Source organism: Scyliorhinus torazame, chromosome 19 (genome assembly GCF_047496885.1).
Source record: "Scyliorhinus torazame isolate Kashiwa2021f chromosome 19, sScyTor2.1, whole genome shotgun sequence".
NCBI lineage: Eukaryota > Metazoa > Chordata > Chondrichthyes > Carcharhiniformes > Scyliorhinidae > Scyliorhinus > Scyliorhinus torazame.
The window spans coordinates 55,982,572-55,996,815 of record NC_092725.1 but is presented as its reverse complement, the minus strand read 5'-3'; the positions used below and the strand labels follow the sequence as shown (position 1 = coordinate 55,996,815).

Sequence of the window (14,244 nt, the reverse complement as noted above, 5' to 3'; positions counted from 1 at the left end):
CCCTGCAGGCCCTGCTGGAAGAGGTACCTCTCGAAGCTCTCATTAACTTCCACGTTGAAGTGTTCCTGTCTGTGGCTTCTGGGAAGTGTCGGAAGCACTGTTTAAACAGTTTCCAGTTGACGCCAAGCTTTCCAGCGATCCGGAGCGGCTGCGGCGGGCTGATGGTTTCCATGGCGCAGGATGGCGGGTTTCTGAAGAGGTGCAGGTAGATCTCACAGTCGCTGGCGAGTTTCCAGTCCTCATATCATGTCGTGTTGGGTGTTCCGATACACAAACGAACAAACACGGTTGTAGATGGTACAACTCTGTTTTATTATTCTGTACAATAATAACTATTAACTTCTGGCTGTGGTTCGTACTTCACCAGCTAACCTGTGGACCCAGCCCCAGCACTATCTTTGTGAGGCACTCAGCACATGGTGTATGTCTGAGCTGTGAGCTCTGTGCTCTGAGCTATCTCCTGGTAGACTGAGCGGGAACTGTGGTGTTCCCTGTTTTATAGTGCGTGTGCTCTCACTGGTGATTGGCTGCGATGTTGTGTGTGTATCGGTTGGTCCAACTACCTGTCCATCAGTGTGTGTGTGTGATTGCACCATGATATGTTAATGTGGATATGTGGATATCATGACAATTAGGTGGAGGTCAATAGCAGAAGCAACCCGGGGGGGGTGGGGGGGGGGTTCCGTACAGGTGTGTTTATTTGTTAAATGGGGGTTATTGTATTTTGTTGGAAATCTAATGTATAATTTTTGCTTGTTTTGTGCTTTATTTTCTTTCTGGTGAGAGTGTTTTGTTGAAAATCATTGAAAATTTAAATAAATATATATTTTTTTTAAACAAATTTTAGTACGAACGCAGGATTAAACTAACTTGAACATCATATAAGAAATGGTTTTCGAACACCAGTTTAATAATGCTTAACAATAAAATGAAACACTTTAACTCCTAACTGCTCTCTTTTTATCTCCAATCAAGCAAAACCCATCTCGGGTAAAAATCCACTTTTAACTGGGTGCTCTGCCAGTGGATCAGAGGATCCAGACGACGGAGAATTCCACTGCAATAGTTTCTGAATTAAAACGTGCTGTATCAGTGAAAATATGTGGAAATGTTCAAACTATTAACCTGGCATTGTGCCCAGACCATTATCAACTACCGTTGATCGATTCCTTGTTTGCTGGACTTTCTGGAGGGCACAAATTCAGTAAAGTTAATCATTCATAGAGCATACCTGCAGGTGAATGTACCCTGGGCAGCACGGTAGCATTGTGGATAGCACGATTCCTTCACAGCTCCAGGGTCCCAGGGTCGATTTCCGGCTTGGGTCACTGTCTGTGCGGAGTCTGCACGTTCTCCCCGTGTGTGCGTGGGTTTCCTCCGGGTGCTCCGGTTTCCTCCCACAGTCCAAAGATGTGCAAGTTAGGTGGATTGGCCATGATAAATTGCTCTTAGTACCCAAAATTGCCCTTCGTGTTGGGTGGGGTTACTGGGTTATGGGGATAGGGTGGAGGTCTGGGCTTGGGTAGGGTGCTCTTTCCAAGAGCTGGTGCTGACTCGATGGGCCGAATGGCCTCCTTCTGCACTGTAAATTCTATGATTCTATGATAACTACCAATCTGTTTCATTATAGAAGATTTCCTGGGCGGGATTCTCCCATCTGAAGGCAGAGTGTTGACGCCGTCGTAAAAACTGGAGAATCGCCAGGGGGGCCGACCACACCGGTGCCAATGGTGCCAATTCTACGGTCACCGGAGATTCGGCGGTCCAGAGTCGGGGAGGCGTTGCCGAATCATGCCCGGCCCGGCGATTCTCCGACCCGCCATGGGCTGAGAGAATCCCGCCCTCTTTTGGAATATCATCTGTACCTGCTCTTTGTGAAAGATCCATGGATCAAATTCTAAGTGGGTTGAATGGAGTCAATGTTATTTAGATGACAGATGCACCACGTTCAAGTCAATAGGAACACTTGGAGAACTTGGAAGCTACACTGAGGCTTTTACAGTCACAATCTGAGAAGTAAAAAGGAGAAGTGTGACTTTTTCAAGTCATCGGTAAGCTACTTTGTTCATATCATTGACAATCTTATAATCACCACGTCCTCAAAATGTGACAAATTTAAGGTCGTTTTAGGATTGATCAATTATTATAGTAAATTTGTGTTGAATTTAGCAACATGAATGAAGCCTTTACACATGTTCTATACAGGCATGGCACTGGCCCGAAAAATATGAGAATATATACAATGAAGTGAAAAAGGTCTTACAGAAGTTAGAGCTGTTGGTTCACTATAATCCCAAGCTGATATTAGAACTTGCTTGCGATGCCTCACCCAATGAGGTCGGTGCACTTGCTTCACACATTTTGCCTTCAGGAGAGGAATGACCGATAGCATTTGCTTCACGCACTCTTACTAGCACAGAAACGAATTACGCTCAGCTAGAAAAAGAGGCTTTGGGCACCATTTTCGGTGTAAGAACATTCCATCATTCTGGGCGTCATTTCACTCCTTTGACGAATCATTGACCCTTGACGACATTCTTTGGGCCGTATAAAGGTATACCTTCTTTGGCAATCAGTAGATTGCAAAGATGGTCATTGATATTTATCCTAGGATTCTCAGGGAAGCTAGGGAGGAGATTGCTGAGCCTTTGGCTTTGATCTTTAAGTCATCTTTGTCTACAGGAATAGTGCCAGAAGACTGGAGGATGGCAAATGTTGTCCCCTTGTTCAAGAAGGGGACGAGAGACAACCCCGGTAACTATAGACCAGTGAGCCTTACATCTGTTGTGGGCAAAATCTTGGAAAGGTTTAGAAGAGATAGGATGTATGTAGAAGGAACTTTAGTTGGCGGATTAGTTGCATTAATACCCTGTATTCCTTCTTAACTGGCTGCTCGACTATATTTCATGGCAATGGGCACTTGGCAAAGCATGATGGATATATTAGCTTTATTTCAGTCAAGAAGTTCTGCATGTAATAGGCAGAAGGTCAGACTATGTAAACAAGTGCACAGCTGCACATTTTGCTGAGAGTAGACAATTATTATTGTTCTTAGGCTGGGAATTCAAGGCCTGTTGTTTAATGCGGCTCGCTTTTGTGTGTCTGGGCTTATCAAAGGAATGCATCATTTTTTCTAAATATTGCTTATTAAACCATATAAAGTACTGCTATACTCGTGTAAGGTGGGGACAATTAGAAGGACGGTGGTCACTCTAACTCCCTCCACGAACTTCGTGTTATAATAAAAGACCTTTGCGAAACCTCGAAGTTTTGGCTAGTTTTTTCCACAACAATTGACGTAGTCGTGCAGTTTCCCTAATTTAACAGGAAGCGAACCCCGAAACAGATCTCTAAACAGGACTCTCTCAGCTGAAAGGGAGAGAGCCATAGCGCGACCCCAGCTGAAAGGGGGGTCTGCGGCTTGGCATCCTTAATTACTTGCCAGTAACTCATGCTAGGAGAGCTATCTTAGTTAATAAATTAATGATAGCTGCATGGGAAGAACAAAGGTGCCTTAGAGACTGAAAAACTAAAACATGCTGGACAATCAGCAAGCTTCGAGATTCGCAAAAGGACTAACACCGGTGTGTGCGCTCCCTGTAGTATTTGTAAATGATTTCCGATTTCCGCGGTTGTTGTTATTATTATGCATATGTTCTAAAGTATTTTGCAGAAGGAACGATGAGCACTAAACTCGCCGCTCCCTCACAGGTCGTCCCGAAGCCACGGTGCAGACGTCCGGAGCGATACGTAAACTGGACTTTGCGAAAGAGGACAGATAAGGGAGTCAAAATGAGTAAGAAAATGAAAAGAAACAATCGTAAAGCAACGGAACGAGGTAGGAAAACCTGTATGTCCCGCATAGGAATCTAATGAAAAAAAAAACAGGGGAGTAAAAATAAATAGAAGATTAAGGTAAAAGCGTAACAGATGAGTTCCTGGAGAGCAAGAGAATTCAGATTTTCTGTAGCCGTGAGATAAGGCTAACGGTTTACTGTGATATTTGTGAGCTGTGAAAATCTGTGTGTTTTGTTTAACCAATTAATTTTAGTCAAAGCATGAAGTGCGTTGTATTTTTTATCGTCTGTCTTTGTGAGTCAGAGATTATGACTTAAGTGATTTTTGTTGAGATTTCTCTAATGAACGGAAACATTGGAAATTACGATCAGTTTAAAAGAAAGAAAGTGCCTTTTGCGAATAAAAGTAATTGAATATGAATAAGTTTTTAGATTACGTGAAAAAACGTAAATGGCATCATTCCAAGTTCTCTGCCCCTCAGATTCTGCAGGAAACATTAACCATTTCAGCAGACAGTTGATCTTTTCTGAATTGACAAAGAAAAAATATACGTCTCTAAGAATAGCTAATGCCTATAAAATCAATCATTGGAAATTGACTTAAATTTGTGCTATTTATAGCCTCCTCCCAGGGGATGTTTTGCTGCTTTTAAAATACTCTTATGGTGCACCTTGGCCCGCTTTAAAAGACGGAATTGCGGTCCCACCTGGTATAAACGGGGACTAGGCTGACAATGATGCTCATTTAAATGAAGGAAATAAGTCCCTGAACACTGGTTAGCAAATAAGGGGAGAGAGGCTATCATGCAAGGGGCCAAGGAGCATTTAACCCCCAGGAAGGTGCAGACATTATTGAATTGCATGCTACCAGAGCATGCACAAAGTTACAAATTGATTAATCTCACCTGGCAAACACAGCCATGGACGACAGTGGTTACCTCCTTGGTGAACATGGACCGGGAAGGACTGTTTATAGCCCCCAAAGATCAAAAGCCTAGAATCACAGGGCAATTCTACCAAGGAAAGGGTGGGCATGGTCGTGGTCAGCAGGCCAGAAGTGGGCAGAGAGGTAGGGGTAGAGGCAGAGGAAGTGGCAAGGAAGGGATAGATCCCAGGATCAATGTAGGCGATGTGGGGCAAAGGGACATTGGGCTCGGGATTGTAACTTTAATCTCCAGGAAGGATGCGCCCCACTCGGAGACATGCCCCCTCCCCCGCCTCCATTTACGTACACTGACCCGAACCCTAACCAAAACCAATAGGGGTGCCACGGAGAAAAGGTGATACAGGCGGCTATGATCAGACTGTCCAACTCAGTAAGAGACGAACCCATGACAACGGTTAAAATAGGAGATCATTATGTGGACCTTCTGGTCGATACCAGCGCTACTATGTCGTCTGTGCCCCCCTCCGTGGAATTAACCCCCGGTGAGTCCTCTATTGTCACTGTGGGAGTAGCCGGCATTCCCATGACTGAGCCATTATCATGCCCAACTAACCTGGAAATTGACGATATCCCCTTGGTCGATACTATGATTATTTCAAAAACTACGCCCCTCCCACTGCTTGGCAGGCAGACCCTCTGCAAATTAGGGGCAATAATTCATTGCACTAACAAAGGCATGTTTATGGAACTGCCTCAGATACGCGCTCATCAGTTGTTGAATTTAATAGCTTCTGACCAAGAGCAAGATCGCTCTGTGTCTGTGTTATATTGCTGGCAGCTGGACATTAACCCTGACAGCACAATTCTTAAACAACTGCAGGAAGCATTGCAAAAGATTACTGACCCTTGGGCGCAGTTATTAAAACATCTGATAGAGATCAGCCGAGAGAGCACAATGACCCACTGCACGGCTTGGTATGCTCGTAAAGACGAGCAGTCATACAATTTACAAGAGCAATGTCACCTAGGGAAGCAGACAACATTGCATGTCACCCCATTTTTTTTTCCGGTGTTGTGGGATTAGGAATGTTAGTACAGTTGACGGATAGTCAGAGGGACCTCTTTAGGATGGGTGAAACTTCAGAACCCCATTTAACATTGGCCGTAAGACATCCCGCTAAGGCAAAGCAAATGGGAGAATCGATGAAAAAGGCCAGAGAAAAAAAGGTCCGACATCAAATTGATGTTGACATAGACAGACATAATTGCCTGATAGAGTTTTATGGCAAACAGGAGGGCAGAGTGACCTGGAAAGATGAACAATGGCCCGCTACATTTGAAAGACAACAACCGCCCCGAAACAGCCATCATTTACTCCCTTCAGTCCTGGCTCAGGTACCGGCAGATCTATGGGCACAGCATAAAAATCATGTTGGAAAGGTACATTCTGCCCCGGCGCACAGGGTACAGTTACAGAAGAACATTGCCCTGCCATGCTTGAAACAATACCGGTTGGCGTCAGACGCAGAGAAAGGAATAGAGGGAGTGATCAGTGCACTATTACAGCAAAGGGTGCTGAAGAGGACACAAAGCCCCTGTAATACCCCTATACTCCCCATTCCAAAAGTGGGAAGACCCAATGAGTGGCGATTTGTACAGGATCTCAGAGCCGTTATCCCTATTGCTCCATTGGTGCCGGACACAAATGTTATTTTGTCTTCTATACCACCAGCAGCAAACACTTTCTCTGTCATAGATTTATGCTCAGCCTTTTTCTCCATACCACTGCACCCGGGCAGTCAATATCTATTTGCTTTTACATATCGGAATCAACAGTACACTTGGACGCGCCTGCCGTAGGGCTACACAGAAAGCCCGGCAGTATATGCTGCAGCGGTTAAAAGAGACTTGGATGAGTGCCAGTTTTCATCCGGCTCAACACTGTTGCAATATGTGGATGATTTATTATTGGCGTCAGAGGGGAGGGTCTAACTTGCCAACAGGATACCCTTTTGTTATTGAAACATCTGGCAAAAAGAGGGCATAGGGCCTCCATGGAGAAGCTGCAATTCTGCTAGGAGACAGTTCAGTATTTAGGATTTCAGCTTCAGCAAGGGCAGCGGAGGCTTGGGTCTGAAAGAATATAGGCTATAGCAATGGTTCCAACTCCACGTACAAAAAAGGAGACCCTCACCTTCCTTGGCATAGTGGGCTATTGCAGGCAGTGGATACCGGACTTTAGGGAGATGGACACGGTACTGCGCACGGCTACCCTACAGGATGTCCCTTCAGTTGTTACCTGGACCCCAGAGAGGGTGCAAGCATTTCGGAATTTGAAACAATCCATGATTAGCGCCCCTGCCTTGGGACTTCCTAATTACGCCAAGCCCTTTACTCTTTATGTGAATGAAGCAGGGGGATTTGCGAAAGGGGTCCTGGTACAGGAGCATGGAGGAGGGAAACGACCCCTTGCCTACTACTCGGTCGCCCTATGTGCAGTGGTAAAGGGTATGCCAAGTTGCTTAAGAGCAGTAGCAGCCACGGCCGCCATAGTAGAAAAATCAGTACCCCTTGTACTCGACCACCTGTGTACAGTATTGGTTCCTCACTCTGTTTTGCTCCTGCCTAATCCGCAACGCAGCATATTTCTGCGTCTCGACGCACTGGGTACGAGGTAATCCTTCTCTCTAAGACTAACTTCGTCTACAAGCGAGCATCAGCTGTCAACCCTGCTACACTCTTACCCGCGCCCTCAGATGAAGAACATTTGTTTCAACATGACTGTGTACAATTGGTTGAAGCCCCCACAACCCCTCGTCCTGATTTATTGAGTCACCCACTTGAAAATCCAGACATCATTTTTTTTACTGGTGGGTCCGCGAACCGACCAAATGATATGACCCTCCTGGCCGGTGATGCAATAGTAACTCCATTCAAGATAGTGGAAGCTTTTGCTCTGCCTTCGGGAACGTTTGCTCAAGCGGCCGAATAGTTTGCCCTTACTAAAGCATGTATTCTAGCTGAAAATAAAACAGTCAATATTTATACTGATTCCCGATCCGCTTTTGGGGTAGTACATGATTTTGGCCAATTATGGAAAAGCAGGGGATTCATAACTTCCTCCGGCCAACCTATTAAACATGCTAAATTGGTTTTACATTTACTAGATGTTGTTCAGCCCAGCAAGATGGCCATTTTAAAGTGAGAAGCGCATACTACCGCAGACGATGATAGATTTGCTGATAAAATAGCAAAGGAAGGGGCTCTCAAACAGCAGCCACAACTGCAAGCGGCTGCAGTTGAACTTCCGTCCACCATAACAGAACCGAAGTTAAAACAGGCACAGGGGCAAGCCTCTCTACAGGAGCATCGCTCTTGGCTAAAAGCAGGTTGCTATCAAGACAATTTTGATAGGTGGATAAGTGCTTTGAAAATAAACCAAACGTATGAAGCTCTCAGAGAAATTATACTTTTGGAGGAGTTTAATAATTCAATTCCTGATGTAGTGAGAACTCATATGGGAACAGAGGGTTAAAACTGCGAGATTAGCAGCAGAAATGGCAGATGATTATGAATTAGTTCATAAATCAAAGCTTGGTTTCCGACATCAGTTTCAGCCTGTGAGGGATAGAAACTGGGGACATGAGAAATACTCAAGTGGTAAAGGTGATCTGATGGGAGATCATAAGGACAGTGTCAAAAGTTTCAAATGTTTTCACTGTAATAAACTAGGCCATGTAAAGTCACAGTGTTGGTGGTTGAAGAAAAGCACTGGGAAGGCTGATGTGGTAAAACAGGATAAGACTGTGGGGTTTGTTAAAGTGGTAAAGGAAAACCCAGGTGAAGCGAAGGATGTGCAAAAGATTGTACAGCCTGATCAGGAGTTGATTGATAAGAAGGTGCCAGATCTTTTGAAATAATTTACTTGTGTGGGTGAAGTTTACTCATGTGTATCAGGAGGAGCAGGTAATGAAGTTACAATTTTAAGAGATACGGGAGCTAGTCAATCTTTGATAGTTGGAGATGAGGAGTTATGTAATCTAGGAAGAATGTTGCCAGAAAAGGTGGTAATATGTGGAATTCAGAGTGAGAGGAGTAGTGTTCCATTATATAAGGTAAGGTTAGAAAGTCCAGTGAAGATTGGTGAAGTGGTAGTAGGAGTAATAGAGAAATTATCTGGTCCAGGAATACAGTTTATCTTGGGTAATGATATAGCTGGATCGCAGGTGGGAGTGATGCCTACTGTGGTTGATAAGCCAGTGGAAAATCAGACAACTGAAGTGTTGAAGGATGAATATCCTGGGATTGTGATACCAATGGGTATTAACAGTGACAGGGGAACTCATTTCACTAGCAAATTGTCCAAAGCCCTAACAGAAGCCATGGGATTTGATTGGAAATTGCATATCCCATATCAGCAACAACCCTCAGGAATGGTGGAAAGGGCGGGTGGAATAATTAAAACTGCAGTTACAAAAGTGTGTCAACAAAATGGGCTGCTATGGCCAGATGCCATACCCATAGTAATGTATGCCCTGAGAAATCAGAGAAATCGTAATGCGGGTTTAACCCCGTAGGAGAAAATAATTGGAACGTCCCACGACAACTGGAACTAAACCCCCAATGACTCCAGCGGCAGTAGCCATAATATGGGCAGATGAGGCATCACTAAAGTATGCCCAGGCCATGTGTGAAACCGCTGGAAAAAAAAAAGAAAAAACAAAACAAAACATGAAAAGATGCAAAAGGCTCAGATGCATCCAAAAGAGGGAAATACACACCCTTTAAACCTGGAGATCAAGTGTATGTGAAAGCACTAAACAAAGATTATTTTTCTCCTAGGTGGAAAGGACCCTACCAAGTGCTGCTAACAACCCGAACAGCCATTAAAGTAAAAGAAAAGCCCAATGGGATCCACGCAACTCGTGTAAACTACATCATACGGAACTTTGAGAGTACTAGTGAGGCGCTAACCTGAAGAGAATGACGGCGTTGATGTTTTTATATTATCATATTAATCCAACATCATGTAGAGGGTAAATTGCATACTGACACCTTAATATACATGTCTCACTCATACGCAGAGAGGGTAAATAAATCCATTTGTTGGGTTTGTACACAAATTCCCAGATGCTTGGAGGAGGGCTTCCCTGTGCGACCTATCCCATTCACCAGTAAAGAGGTAGCAGAATGGGCTCTAAGACAAAATAGTACAGGACATGGAGAAGATACACAGAATATGTTCGATTGGAGATTAGCTGGATACGATATGAATTGGTTTGAGGAATGGTGGGGGCCTAGGTTTAATGTAACACGTCAAATGTCCTGTTTGATCCTTCTCAATTACACTGGAGTCCCAAAGGGTAGCATATGCTTTAGGAAACATAAAACATATGGGACCTACCCAGTCGGCACAAGTCAGTGCGACAAGACCTTGAATTGGCAACCCACTATGCCCCGCCTTACAGTTAAAGGGCTATTCATCTTTGACTGGTCAGCGGTTGAAAATTGTACTAATGGAGGCCCCTGGGGAGGGGATCCGATTAGACTAATGATGACTGATAGTAAAGGAAACCTGACCGCATATAACGGCACGTATTTTATCTGTGGACGCAAGGCTTACCCGTGGTTACCAGAGAATTGGGAGGGCTCCTGCTATTTGGGATACGTAGTCCCTTATGTACATCATGTCCAACAACTAAAGGACCATCCACATCACAGGACGACACGCAGTGTTATGACATGGGCACAAATGCTGGGAATAATGATGCCACCATTAGGAATAGCCGCTAATGCATACGAACTACGCGAATTAAGAGACATCCTTGAGCAGGTAGCTAATGACACTGCGGAAGCTGTTCACCAAATAGAGACTGAGATGGTTGCTATAAGAGCAGTTGCCCTACAGAATAGGATGGCCCTTGATTTCTTGTTAGCAGAGAAGGGAGGTACGTGTGCCCTGATTGGCAGTGACTGCTGCACATACATCCCTGATAACTCAGGGAAAATTGATAACATGGTGGATCACATTCGTCGAGAGGTGGCACAGTTGCATGAGGATGAGGGATGGGACTTTGGCTTTAGATGGTTGGGAACATTAGGACAGAGGATTGTGATTTGGATTATAATCATTATTGTAATCCTGATTGTCGTATGGTTACTGTTTAAATGTTGCTCGGGATGTTGTCAGGGCATGGGGGCGCGGATGTCAGCTTTGCCTCCATGGTCCCAGCCACTTAACAAACAGGTGTCTATCATACGCCCATTCCCTGTACATTATAACCCACCCTTTGCTGCTGAGGACACTGTGATGTACTAACAATGTGTTGATCATATGATCAACAAGGAGGGAATTGTAGAAGGAACTTTAGTTGGTGAATTAGTTGCCTTAATACCCTGTATTCCTTCTTAACTGGCTGCTTGACTATATTTCATGGCAATGGGCACTTGGCAAAGCATGATGGATATATTAGCTTTATTTCAGTCAAGAAGTTCTGCATGTAATAGGCAGAAGGTCAAACTATGTAAACAAGTGCACAGCTGCACATTTTGCTGAGAGTAGACAATTATTATTGTTCTTAGGCTGGGAATTCAAGGCCTGTTGTTTAACGCTGCTCGCTTTTCTGTGTTTGAGCTTATCAAAGGAATGCCTCTTTTTTTCTAAATATTGCTTATTAAACCATATAAAGTACTGCTATACTCTTGTAAGGTGGGGACAATTAGAAGGACGGTGGTAACTCTAACTCCCTCCACGAACTTCGTGTTATAATAAAAGACCTTTGCGAAACCTCAAAGTTTTGGCTAGTTTTTTTCCACAACAATGTATAATCATCTGGAAAGGAATAATTTGATTAGAGATAGTCAACACAGTTTTGTGAAGGGTAGGTCGTGCCTCACAAACCTTATTGAGTTCTTTGAGAAGGTGACCAAACAGGTGGATGAGGGTAAAGCAGTTGATGTGGTGTATATGGATTTCAGTAAAGCGTTTGATAAAGTTCCCCATGGTCAGCTACTGCAGAAAATACGGAGGCATGGGATTCAGAGTGATTTAGCAGTTTGGATCAGAAATTGGCTAGCTGAAAGAAGACAAAGGGTGGTGGTTGATGGGAAATGTTCATACTGGAGTCCAGTTACTAGTGATGTACCACAAGGATCTGTTTTGGGGTCACTGCTGTTTGTCATTTTTATAAATGATCTGGAGGAAGGCGTAGAAGGATGGTGAGTAAATTTGCAGATGACACTAAAGTCGGTGGAGTTGTGGACAGTGCGGAAGGATGTTACAAGTTACAGAGGGACATAGGTAAACTGCAGCGCTGGGCTGAGAGGTGGCAAATGGAGTTTAATGCAGAAAAGTGTGAGGTGATTCATTTTGGAAGGAATAACAGGAAGACAGAGTACTGGGCTAATGGTAAGATTCTTGGCAGTGTGAATGAGCAGAGAGATCTCGGTGTCCATGTACATAGATCCCTGATAGATCCCAGGTTGAGAGGGTTGTTAAGAAGGCGTACGGTGTTAGCTTTTATTGGTAGAGGGATTGCGTTTTGGAGCCATGAGGTCATGTTGCAGCTGTACAAAAATCTGGTGCGGCCGTATTTGGAGTATTGCGTGCAATTCTGGTCGCCGCATTATAGGAAGGATGTGGAAGCATTGGAAAGGGTGCAGAGGAGATTTACCAGAATGTTGCCTGGTATGGAGGGAAGATCTTATGAGGAAAGGCTGAGGGACTTGAGGCTGCTTTCATTAGAGAGAAGAAGGTTAAGAGGTGACTTAATTGAGGCATACAAGATGATCAGAGGATTGGATAGGGTGGACAGTGAGAGCCTTTTTCCTTGGATGGTGATGTCTAGCACGAGGGGACATAGCTTTAAATTGAGGAGAAATAGATATAGGACAGATGCCAGAGGTAGGTTCTTTACTCAGAGAGTAGTAAGGGCGTGGAATGTCCTGCCTGCAACAGTAGTGGACTTGCCAACGCTAAGGGCATTCAAATGGTCATTGGATAGACATATGGACGATAAGGGAATAGTGTAGATGGGCTTTAGAGTGGTTTCACAGGTCGGCGCAACATCGAGGGCCAAAGGGCCTGTACTGCGCTGTAATATTCTATGTTCTATATTGTTGGCACACATTTATGATGGTGGCATGGTAGCTCAGTGGCTAGCACTGTTGCTTCACAGCACCAGGGTCCCAGGTTCGATTCGGGCTTGGGTCACTGTCTGTGCGGAGTCTGCACGTTCTCCCCGTGTCGGCATGGGTTTCCTCCGGGTGCTCTGGTTTCCTCCCACAAGTCCCGAAAGACGTGCTGTTAGGTCATTTGGACATTCTGAATTCTCCCTCTGTATATTCGAACAGGTGCCAGAATGTGGCGACTAGGGGCTTTTCACAGTAACTTCATTGCAGTGTTAATGTAAGCCTACTTGTGACAATAAAGATTATTATGATTATGATGATGATATCCAATATCGTAAGTCAGAGCAGCATGCAAATGCTGATGTTTCATCACAATTGTCAATACAAGACAAACATGAACAAGAAGAACATTTCATCAACATCCTGTGTTTCTCGCTTGCGGACAATGTAGTCGTGAGTTCATTTCTCGACTGATTCAGTGATGGAAAAGGTAATGTGCGTGGTCCAAAAAGGAACACTGTCAGATGTTCATACGAAAAATCCAGACCTCAAGCCGTACATCTCACGAAGACTTGAGTTGACAGTGCAGAATGGAGTTCTATTTTGGGGAATTCATGCGATTATTCCTCTGCGCTTACATGTTAAAGCCCTTGACCAACTGCATGAGGGACATCCCGGTGTGGTGAGGATGAAGGAATTGGCATGCAGTTATTTTTGGTGGCCAGGATTAGATGCACAAATTGAAGACAAAGTAGGGCAATGTCAATCCCGTGTAAAAGTAAGGGAGACTCCACCTTTACAACCATAACATCTATGGGAATGGGCGGCACCGGCATGGCAGAGAATACACATCGATTATGTTGGGCCACTGGAGGGTCACATGTTCTTAGGCATTGTGGATACACAATGGCCAGAGGTTGGGATAGTGAAGTCAATGATAAATGAGCAGACCACTGAGAAATTAGACAAAATATTTGCAAGATTGTGAACACTGGAGCAGATCGTAGTGACAATGGCATTCAGTTTACTTCAAAGGAGTTTGAGGACTACTTGAAGGCAAACAGTATACACCATATCAAGTCAGCTCCATATCATCCTGCAACAAACTTCACCTCATACTTCAGAGATTGTCAAAACAATTCCAGGAGCGAAAAGGTTTTTCAAAAGCAAGTATGCAACTAAGGAAAGAGTGTGCTAGCTAGGAGCTACACCACCAACGAGAAATGGCTACCTGCTGTGATCCGAACAAAGGCAGGTCCAATATCGTACACCGTACAGACGGACGATGAAAGAGTTTGGTGGCATCATGCTGATCGGCTATTTGCTTCATGAATTGAATTTGCAGAAACCTTTCAAGAGGTTCTTCCTTTGGAAAATCCAGAGAGCGATACTTTGGAACAGAGACCCGGCACAGTGACTAGTTCAGATTTT

At 44.3% G+C, this 14,244-nt stretch overlaps 1 long non-coding RNA gene across 1 annotated transcript; it reads left to right on the top strand.

Annotated features, from left to right (window-relative positions):
* Nucleotides 1-3,711: 3,711 nt before the first annotated feature.
* LOC140396148 (uncharacterized) lies at nt 3,712-11,470 on the top strand. The gene is made up of 2 exons (XR_011936468.1): nt 3,712-3,838; nt 9,526-11,470. It is a non-coding gene; the product is annotated as an uncharacterized lncRNA (long non-coding RNA).
* The last annotated feature ends 2,774 nt before the right edge of the window (nt 11,471-14,244 follow it).